Source organism: Episyrphus balteatus, chromosome 2, assembly GCF_945859705.1.
Source record: "Episyrphus balteatus chromosome 2, idEpiBalt1.1, whole genome shotgun sequence".
Taxonomy (NCBI): domain Eukaryota; kingdom Metazoa; phylum Arthropoda; class Insecta; order Diptera; family Syrphidae; genus Episyrphus; species Episyrphus balteatus.
In genome coordinates this window covers 125,445,428-125,455,681 of record NC_079135.1, presented here as the reverse complement: position 1 = coordinate 125,455,681, position 10,254 = coordinate 125,445,428, and the positions used below count along the sequence as shown (strand labels likewise).

The 10,254-nt window shown below is 28.4% G+C and overlaps 1 protein-coding gene across 4 annotated transcripts in view; it reads left to right on the top strand.

The window, feature by feature from the left end:
* Positions 1-500: 500 nt before the first annotated feature.
* Positions 501-10,254, top strand: part of LOC129911385 (uncharacterized) — a 163,379-nt gene continuing 153,625 nt past the window's right edge. For 3 of the 4 annotated variants that reach the window (XM_055989184.1, XM_055989185.1, XM_055989183.1), the window contains exon 1: positions 502-988. The gene's annotated coding sequence lies outside the window, so the exon portion shown is untranslated. Of the gene's footprint in view, positions 989-10,254 lie in introns of all 4 variants that reach the window. The other variant, XM_055989186.1, reaches the window with a different exon arrangement.

Below are 10,254 nucleotides of genomic sequence, written 5' to 3'. Positions count from 1 at the left end.
GAAATTGAAATGAAATTGAATTGAAATTGAATTGAAATGGAATATAACAAAAGTTACTAATAATTTATGCCAATGCTATCGTTTTTTCAGAGTCCTAAACTCGTATGATATGCAGAGAAGTGAAACTGCAGAAAAATGGATAACTTTCTATTTAACCAAGTACTGTTGTCAAAAAGTACTAAATCTACTACATTCGTATCAAATTTACAACCTATTCATAAAGATGCATCAAAGAGCTTTAAAAAAGAGAAACCACCTCATAGTGATGGTGAATATCTAAACTCTCTCTCTTATCCACGTACCATCCAATATATGATGATGAAAAAACTTTTTCACCCACCAAAAATTGATGCAAAAACAAAAAAAACCCAACACAAACTCGTACTTTGTTGTTGCCACTGTATTGCACGATGAACTTGAATGTTTTTATGATTTTGATATTTTTTTTTTTTGCATGAAAAACGTATGCGGTTTGTTTCAGTAGCAGCAGAAGAAATATTTCGTCGAGTTTAGTTTGTTACGGGCGACAGAGCAGAACAGTGCAGTGTATCGTATGTTCTCTTCCAAAATACATATAGTAGCCAAAAGTAGTGAGTAAAAACCAGCACAAAAGTGTTTCGTCGTAACTTCAAGACGAATTTAGTTCGTCGTTGATTTTAACGTCATCAATATTCTCAACAAAAAAAATTATAAATTTATTCAGAGAAGAAAAAAAATATTAAAGAGATTTTGGAAATTTTGAAATTTAGTACATTCCGTGATCTTGTTACGGTTTGATTGGCTCTTATTAAAAAAAGGTCGTCGTTGAATTTTTTAAATTTAAGTGCCATTTTGTGTCGGTCTTTTGTGACCAATTTGTTTTGTGACGTCCGTCGGTCGTTTTTTTGATGTGATTATTAGCAGAATAATAAAGAAGGATTAATAAGCCCAACAAGGATTAAGGACATCAATTAAGAAGGATTACTACAATTCCAGAAAAAGATACAAGGTTGGTACCGATACTCTCATATAGAGATGACCATCATCAATTTTTTTAAAAAGGATAGGGCGGGAAAGTGGATAATCGAGGGGGGAGGGGAGAAGAGAGGGGGTATAACCTTTAAATGGTTTTTTATATTTTGTTGAGTTATTTTTAGTTTGTTTTTTGGACTTGTTTGTCATGTGGTTGGATGAACTTTTGTTTTTAGCCAAATCAAGGCTAAATGAAAAAGTCATTTAGACCAAGTTTTTTTGTCCAATTTTTTTTCGAGGGGGGGTAAAAATTTTGTTGTGGTTTTGTTGCTTCACTGACAATGTCCTTGAAAACTAAATATATCCCAACAAAACCCGAAACCGAACTCTTATCCTTGGTTCGTGGTTCTGATATTTTTGGCTTCCAACTCTGATGAAGCCAAAGGATCCCTAGAGTGCAATTTACCATCGTCGTCGTCGTTGTCCACCAGAGCCAGCATCATCATCGTCATCATCTCACTTATATGACTGAGAGTTTCTACATTTTTACCATCCTTTTTTTTTCGTCCTCGTCGGTCGGTCGTTGTCGACTCTTTCTATATGACAACGTGAACTGTTACAACAGAGCATAGCCAAGCCAAGCATCAACAACAGTTATGTCGGGGGCTATATTGTTGTCCGGTAATTTAGCAGCGACATTTTCAGGACAATGCCGATGGAGCCAGAGTTTCAATTTTTTTTTTGTATCTTTTCTGTATAGGATTTTTTTATTTTTTTTTTTTATTATTACTTTGTTGCTCCATAGCTGGAAGCAAGCAGAGTGGATCCTGCTTTTCATTTGGCAACGGATTCAAACTGCTGCCATCTTTCAGTATTATGCGTCATTTTTCGGTTCTCTAGAAAATACAAAAAAATATTTACTTATTTTTTTCGTTGATGGAGGAACAATAAGAACAATCTTCTTATATTTTTTTTTGGTTCGTATAGTTTCGAGCGATTTGTATTCGCTCGTGTGTGTTCTGATTTTGATTATTCTCGTTTACTTAGACTGTATTTTATTATTATTTTTTGCTAGAATAGAGATTTTGTTGTCGTTTTAAATATTGACAATGATGACCTTTTTGGGAATAGGTTATCTTGCTTATTTCCCTAGTCTTCTATGAAGGTTATCAGTAATTTTGTAAATTTTGAAATTTTCTATTGATTTCTTCATTTATTTTTGTTCTATTTTTATTTCATAGATCGCCATTTGTATTTGATTAAGAAATGTAGAAAAATATTGAAAACAAAAATTGCAAATAAATATTATGAAACTTCTGTTTTCTTTTATTAATTAATCGCGAAAAAAGGTGGTATTTCCACGAGAATTATAATAAACACAATGAAAGCTTTAAAGTAGTGATCTCATCGTTATTAGACAGTGGATTTAGTACTGTTGATGGTGATGACAGTTGCAATTAAGAGAAAAACCTGAAGCTATTTTTTATCTCTGAGATTTTTTTTTATTTTTTCTAAGAAATCCAAAACTGGTAGTCGACCTTAGATTAAATTGGAAGTTTATTGTTATTTTTTTTTTGTTGCTAATTTTGTATCTTTGAGTGAATGAATATTTAAGTAAAAATGTTGTTATAACATAAAAGAGAAAACTTTTACTCTTTTGAAGATCACACCAGATTAAGAGTCTTGACAAAAAAAGAAAAAAAAATAAATAAACAACAGGTAAAGTGTGATGAATATCGAATGAGGTTTATAAATTTGAGAATAAGTTAGACAAGATCATCAAATTTTATTTGTAAAATAGGTCATAGAAATATGTAAAATAGAAAAGTTTTGATATTAGAATTTCTTGTGTGGGCTGAAGAGAAAGACCAGAGGTGTTATAAGTAGATAATAATGCGTTACACTTAGAAGGTGCAAAGTTAATTTTTGAAGAGGTGGTTAGTCGTCAAAAATGTGGGCAGTTTAAAGATTGAATACGTCACAACAAATGCTATTTTAAAGCCACTAAAATTTTCTATTTTGAGTCGTTGTTTTGACAAATAAAATTTATTACATTCAGATCCAGAACAATACTTAAATATCTATGTATTAATTTTTATTTTATCCAAGCCTATTATTTAAAATGATGATGATTTAAAATTTTCGTTTTTGAACCCATAAAAAATGATTTCTTAAACTACACCCAAGTAAGCATAAATAAGGGAAACCTACGAAAAGAAACTTTGATCTTAATCTTATTAAAATACTATTTTCATATGTGAAATTTGAAGTCTAATCAAATTTCGACTTTAGAAAACCTATTAAATTCTATGGAGGAGGTGGTGTTTGAAATTTGTTTTTTTATAGTCTCACTTTCTAAAAAATCATATTTCTTATGCATTTGGTTTCCATTACATTTATTGCAAATAAAAATATTTTGAAGATTACATTATTAAGGGCTTTTTGTAACACTACTTTTCGCCGATTTCTTTCCATTCCTCAAGGGATTTTATTTCAATTAAATGTTTGTTAGTTTTAAAAACACAAGGAACATTTATTTTAATTTTATATATATTTAAATATATATTTAATATTTATATTTTAATATTTTGATAAATAGCAATGAGTTTAATAAATTAACAAAAAGAAATTAGCAAAGCACAACAAAAACTTAGAGCCCTTCTTTTGTTTAAACTTTTTATTTAAATGTTTGGAAAATGTTTCGAAGAGAAAAACAAATACAACTGCATACTTTAATATTTTTTTTGCGTTTTATTTATATGCATTTTTCAAAAATAATAAAATTAATAATAGGACTTGATGTTTATTTTTTAATAATAATTATAATTTTGAAAAAAAAAAAAAAAATAGCAGGGGTGCCCAAGTAATCAATTACAAATGATCTAAATAAAAAAAACAAGGTTTCGTTTTTCGAATTAAAAAAAACTTTCTTTTGAAAAATAACCTTATTTTCAATGAAAAAAGTTTAGTTTTTAATTTTTTCATACATCAATTTTTGGGCTCTTGCAATATATGGTCTTTTGAAGGCCGCAAACAGAGAGAAACATAGCTGTTATATCTCAATTAGCAGCGAATGTATTGCATATTTTGTAAAACTAGTTAGCAATCGGATTTGTTGACATTTTTTCCAATTTCAAAAATTCAAGCGTCATCAATTTTCCATCAATTTTGTTTGATAACGAATTTTAAAATTACTTCTTTTTATAATTTTTTCCAGTTCGACATCGATTTTCGGCATAAACATGAACTAAAACATCTTATTTTTATCTAATAAATTTAAACAATATTATTTTTAAATCCAACTATACAGGGTGTCGCGGGATGAGATAAGAAGTCTTTGAGAGATGATTCTTGGGTATATTCTAAGAAAAAAATTGTTATACAGTAACTCTCTATCTGCAAAGTTGATACGCTTTAGCGATGATTTAAGAAAACGCTTACTTTGGTATTCCTTTACTCATGTTAATGTAAATAACTCCGTTAATACTTATGATAAAAACTTCATTAATGTCTTGATTTTTAGAAAAAAATGTTATTCTTTGTACCTGCATTTAAAAAATATTAAAATCTTTTTTAGTTGCTCAGATATTAATTTTTAAATGAAACTATTTTTTTCGTACCCATGATAATTTTTGACTTTGGGGCCGATTTTCTTCGATAAATGTGTTATAAACATACTGTTTTATAAATTTATTTTTATGAAGAAAACAATAATGAACAAAAATGTTGTTCACAAGTTTGCCAGAAAACTCATAGATTTTATGATATTTTGGAATACCTGCACCAAGTAAAATCTCTAAAAAAAATGTGTTTTTTTTTGCTTTAGTCAAAAATGGGTACGAATTAAAAATTTATTTTTGAAGTTTTTTTTTTGTATACACTTGTGATTAGTCGTAATATTGATATTTTTTTGATGATGAAAAATCATATTGTCGAAAATCTAAAATAAAAACTCTAAAAAAAACTTTTGCCATAGAGTATGTACCTGAGACTTATTTTTTATTAGTAATGTGTTATTGATAGTTTCGAATTGAATAGTTAACAAAAGTCAATTAATAAGTTCATTGTTTGAACTATAATAGAATTATTTAGTATCACATTTTGTCTATGACAAAAATGTTCCACATACACCTCAGTGACCCTCAATTTTTTTATGGTGCCGAATCGTTACGTTTAAAGATTAAATGAAGTTCTTCAGAAATTTCTGAAACTCCTACCCCAAACTAGAATTTTGCTTCTCCTTTTTAAATTATTTTTTTTTGCTTTTACAAGTTTTTAGGAAAAATTAATTTGATGAAATATTTAAATTACCCTTATTACCTAACTTAAAATTTGTTCTTAATTTATCTATTTATAAACTAGCACAAAATTAAATTCTCATCAAGCCAAAAATACCTCCCGAACTATTTTATCGCAAAAACCTAATAAATTAAACTTTGAATTTTTATAAACAAAACTTGAAGTTCCCCACTTAATCTCTTTCTCTCTTAAATTTTTTAAATTTTTATCCATCACATACATAATTTTAAAACAAAAGAAAACCGAAAAAAAAACGTGTGACAAATTCATGGGAAATTTCCTGCCTTCAGAGATTTTTTTTCCATTTTGATTTAATGCGAATTGTGTCATAAATCTGGGAAGGGTAATTTTTCGCCCTAGTGTGTGCGGGCCATTTAATAAATATATATTTTTATTTGTTCTTCAGAAATTATTGATACTGAAACTGACGTGATATTTTTATAGGAGAAAATACATATATATTTTTTTTTCTTCGTTGTTTTCATTGTAAATCTGATGAAATAAATCATCGGGAATGTGTTTACATTTCGGTATCATTACAATTCAGCTGCTGTTTTTGTTGTTTTTTTCGTTTCGTCTGAGGAATGAAAATCTTTTTAAAATCGATGAACTACGTCGACATGGTTTTGTCAATATCATGAATCTTCAAAGAAATAACACAAAATAAACGTTGCGTTGGAAAGGGCCCCTCTGTCTGAACCAACTCACAAAAATCCAATAAACTTTCAAAATTGTCGGTTGGCTAATAAAACGTTTAGATCAAATCTATGATCCCCGTCAGCACGAGGCGAAACACGCAGGGATAACCTTTTAATGCTACTTAATGTTTGAGTGGTGATAATCTCTCAGATACACCGCGCGCCGCATCACAGTCGTCTTCGGTGTGAGATACATTCATTTTAAAAAATATATAAAAAAAATAAAAAAATGTGTAAAATTCTCTCATTCAAAATTCATTGTGTGCTTTTTGAGTGTGAGGTTGTGTCTGTGTCTACAGCTTGAAATGGTTGATGGTAATGAAAATGGGAGGGGAGGAGGACTAAAAAGTTGGTTTTGCTAACATGTGGATTATGATGAGTTAAATAAAGTATCTCTCTAGAGTTGACGGATAGGATAGGCCGCTCTATCTCATTCAATTGTGACTTTTGGATTATACGAGACGACAGACAGCAGCAAGCTGCTGCTGTGGTGCCACTGTGGTTGTATATGCTTCATGTATTATTAGGTATATTCTTGTTGTTGTTGTTTTGTATTGTTGCGAGGTTTTATATGAGAATATTTGTAGTTTATATGAGTGTTTATTTTGAAGATAGACTTAACGATGATTGAATGATGCAGGCAATTTAGTTTTCTATTCAAAAACATCGCAGTTAATCTGGGATTTGAAGATTTGAAATGTTGTTTACAAGAAATTACAGAATCTTTTGGCACTAAAATAGCTCAAAATATGTTCAAATTTATGAATAGAATTGAATTTAATTTGAAATGAAACACAAGGTGAAATTACCTTTAAGACAAGTTATTACTATGTAGAACTTTAAATGGCTCTTATGATTTTGAATTTTTTTTTTTTTTCTAAAAATGCATATTAATAAACCAAATAAAATTGCATACTTGTTTTAAAGGGCAATTTGATTTCAGATGTTGTTATATTCCATTGAAAAGCGATTTTAATGAGCTTTAAAATGTACAATACCTAATTACATTTACTAAATTTCTATATAAAAATTCTAGCAACTTGAACCCTAAGAGCAAGTTAGTGCGACCCAGTCGTGCATTTTATTTCTATTAGTTCTTGTAAAAATAATTTAAAAGAAAATATTATTGGCTTTCCAAAAAGGTATAGCACGTCATTGTAAGTGCCACCGTTTATTTTTAATAATTTTTTTTTCCAAGCAAAGTCAAGATTTTTTAAAATTGCCCTCCAGGGTAAACGGAGGGGTAAAGACCCCCTCTCCTGGACGATTTTTTCTTGTCTCAACCCAACCTTAATGATCCAAATTTTTGGCACAACGCTGGCAAATCATTCTGTATATTTAATTTAAATGTTCACTGTGGCGTATACGTAACTTTTTTCTCTCAATTTTTCAAATCGTTTTATTTTAATTGCATTTGATGAGAGATTAAAAGTGTGCGATTAGAAAATATTCTTGATCAAATTTTGAATGTTCCATGCTAAAGGTTTGACGCTTTTTAATAAATGCTCCAGAAGATAGATGGCGCTTAAGTTAATAAAACTTTTACATGAAAAATGTTATCAAAGAATTTAGTGAAAATTTAATTCAAATTCACTTTATGCAATGCAACCATAACTCTCGGACTATAAACCAAAGAACACTAAATGCGTTTATCATGATATAATGTCATTAACATGCATTAAGAAATTGGGTAGATATATAATTAGAATCTGATAATGCATTATGGTGGGAGTCTGTTATAGCTCCTACTACTTCTACTTCGTGTTCATGTTCAATGTTCACACAGGGTTATTGAGTCACAAAACCAACGTAAATTTATGGGAAGGGTTAGAATTTGTCATGTTTAATTATTAAAACATGGAATCAGTAGTAAATTATTGTGATAATTTAGTTTTGGAAATGATGTTATTGTGTAAATTATTATAGTCAGTAAATTATACATTTGTACCTGTGTGTATTTTTTAAGAAAACAAAAAAATAAATCATGAATTATTTGTTCGAATATGTCATAGATTGATGAACGGCTGTCATTAAATTTGTGTCATCTGGAGAATTATTTCGATTGTGAAATTGAGTATTTCGAAATAATGTTCCTTATCTATCTTTTCTTAAGATAGTTTTTAATCAATTAAGCAGGAGAAAGATGTAATATTACACAAATTTATTTGTTTTTTTTTCAAATTTATTGGAATAAAAAATTTGTTTTCTACGAAATGTTTCTTAAATATTATTTAATAATCCAACTAGTTTTCGAGTTAAATGCAAATGTAATGGAAACGAACTAATACATACATTGTTTTGATAACCCCAGGGTGAATTTTATTGTAATTTATCATTTTAAACAAGCTTAGCTTTTATATTTTGCAAACATCAATATAGGAACTTTTAAACGCAATTAGTTCCTCGTTTTTTGTTAAAAGTTATACTCTTCAGTCTTTAGTAATAGGCTATTATTAACTAGAAACTTGTTTAAGCATTACAAATTGAAAAATAATTGTCATGAATCAAATTGACCATTCTCGTATTCAGTCGTATTCCTTCAATGGATATGTATGTAATTAAAGAACAGCAGTTAGGTTAGATGTCTCAATAGAAACTTTTGTATTGAATAAATCTAATACACTGATAGAAAAGTAAAATGTTTGTGGCAAAAGCAGTATTTGTTTGTTTGTTTAGATTTTCAAAACCGGAAACTTGAGAATTTGCAAAAAATAAGAGATTTTGTTAAATTATTTTGATGAATTGAATTAAATTGCAACCACTTGTATACGATTGAAGTCTGTCATGTCATTTCTAAATGCACTTCGATTAACAATTGTGCAAAATACTTGTTTTTTTGAAAACATTTCAAATCAACTCATTGAAAATAAACAAAGATGTTTTATAAGTTAATGCAGTGAAATGTGTTTATATTTTGCACTTTGGATTGAACAGTATAATCGAAAAATAATGAAAGTAATGAACTTACTCAAGAACTATATTATACCGAAGGTTTGAAAATTGATATATAAATGTAAAAATTGAATTGTGTTTTCACTTTACGAAAGCGTAATAACGCCGAATTCAGTCTTACAATTGAGAAATAGGGCCGAATGTTAGGAAACAAAGAAAACTAAAAATGAAAGCAAACGCAAGGACCTAACGTCCAGAGAAATTAGACTCCTTTTTAACTTGCTCTATATGGCAAGTAGGTAGGTACATATGTATATATTGGTTTCGTGTCCAAAAAGATTCGAGGATTTAATCAAAACTAACATTTCGATGATGCAGATTTTTCATTAAATATTTTTTTTTAATATTCATTGCATTTCTTATAATTTTGGCTATTTGACGATATATTACGTATTTTAACAAGAATATTGAACCTAATGTAAGGCCAAATAATCCAAACTGTAAGTAACTCGACGAATATTTAAAAAAAATATTTAATGTACACATTTTGCATTGAATTTTTTATATTTTTTTTAATGCAAATATTTTTATTTCCAATAACTTTTTTACTTGCGATATATAGTACCTACTATATATCAAGTTATGCATTCGTACAAAAACAATTTTTATATGACATTACTATGGTAGAGAATAAGGACCTACAGCGGATGGACCGATTAATGTCAAACTTGGTATGTAGCGTTATTTGGCGAATCTTCAGATGGGTTTTTGGAATTAATTTTCTTGGACCAAAAACAACGGTACTTGTCATATACCGATCTTAGTAAAATTGAAATATCTCGCAAACGGCTCCAACGATTTTGTTTAAAAAATTCAAATGTTAGTTTTAAGCTAAGATGTATCTTTTAATGAAAACATTTTTTTTGCGATTATCTCCGAAATTGCTTATTCGATTTCAACGAAACTTTTTGTGAATAAACATTTCTATAATTTAAATATAAACCAAAAATAAAATTTTCATAAAAATAATTTTTGGATTTTTAAAAAAAATTTGAACATTTTTTTTGAAAAATCAAATTTTCGAAAACGGGACATTGAATGTTTTTGAAATTTTGTTTTAAGATGCTGATTAGTGATTTCTACAAAATGACATACCAATTTTATTTTAAAACTTTTTTCCAAAAAATTATTAATAAAAAATTAGTTTTTTAAAAAACGGCTCTATCGATTTTGAAAATTTTGTTTCTAAAAATGCATCTTAATATATCAAATAAAACTGCATACTTGTTTTGGAGGGCAATTTGATTTCAGTTTTTCTATTTATTTTATTTTTAAAACGAATGTTATTTTTTTCCCAAATTTCTATATAAAAAGTCTTATAAATTTAAGCAACTTTAACTCTAAGAGCAAGTTC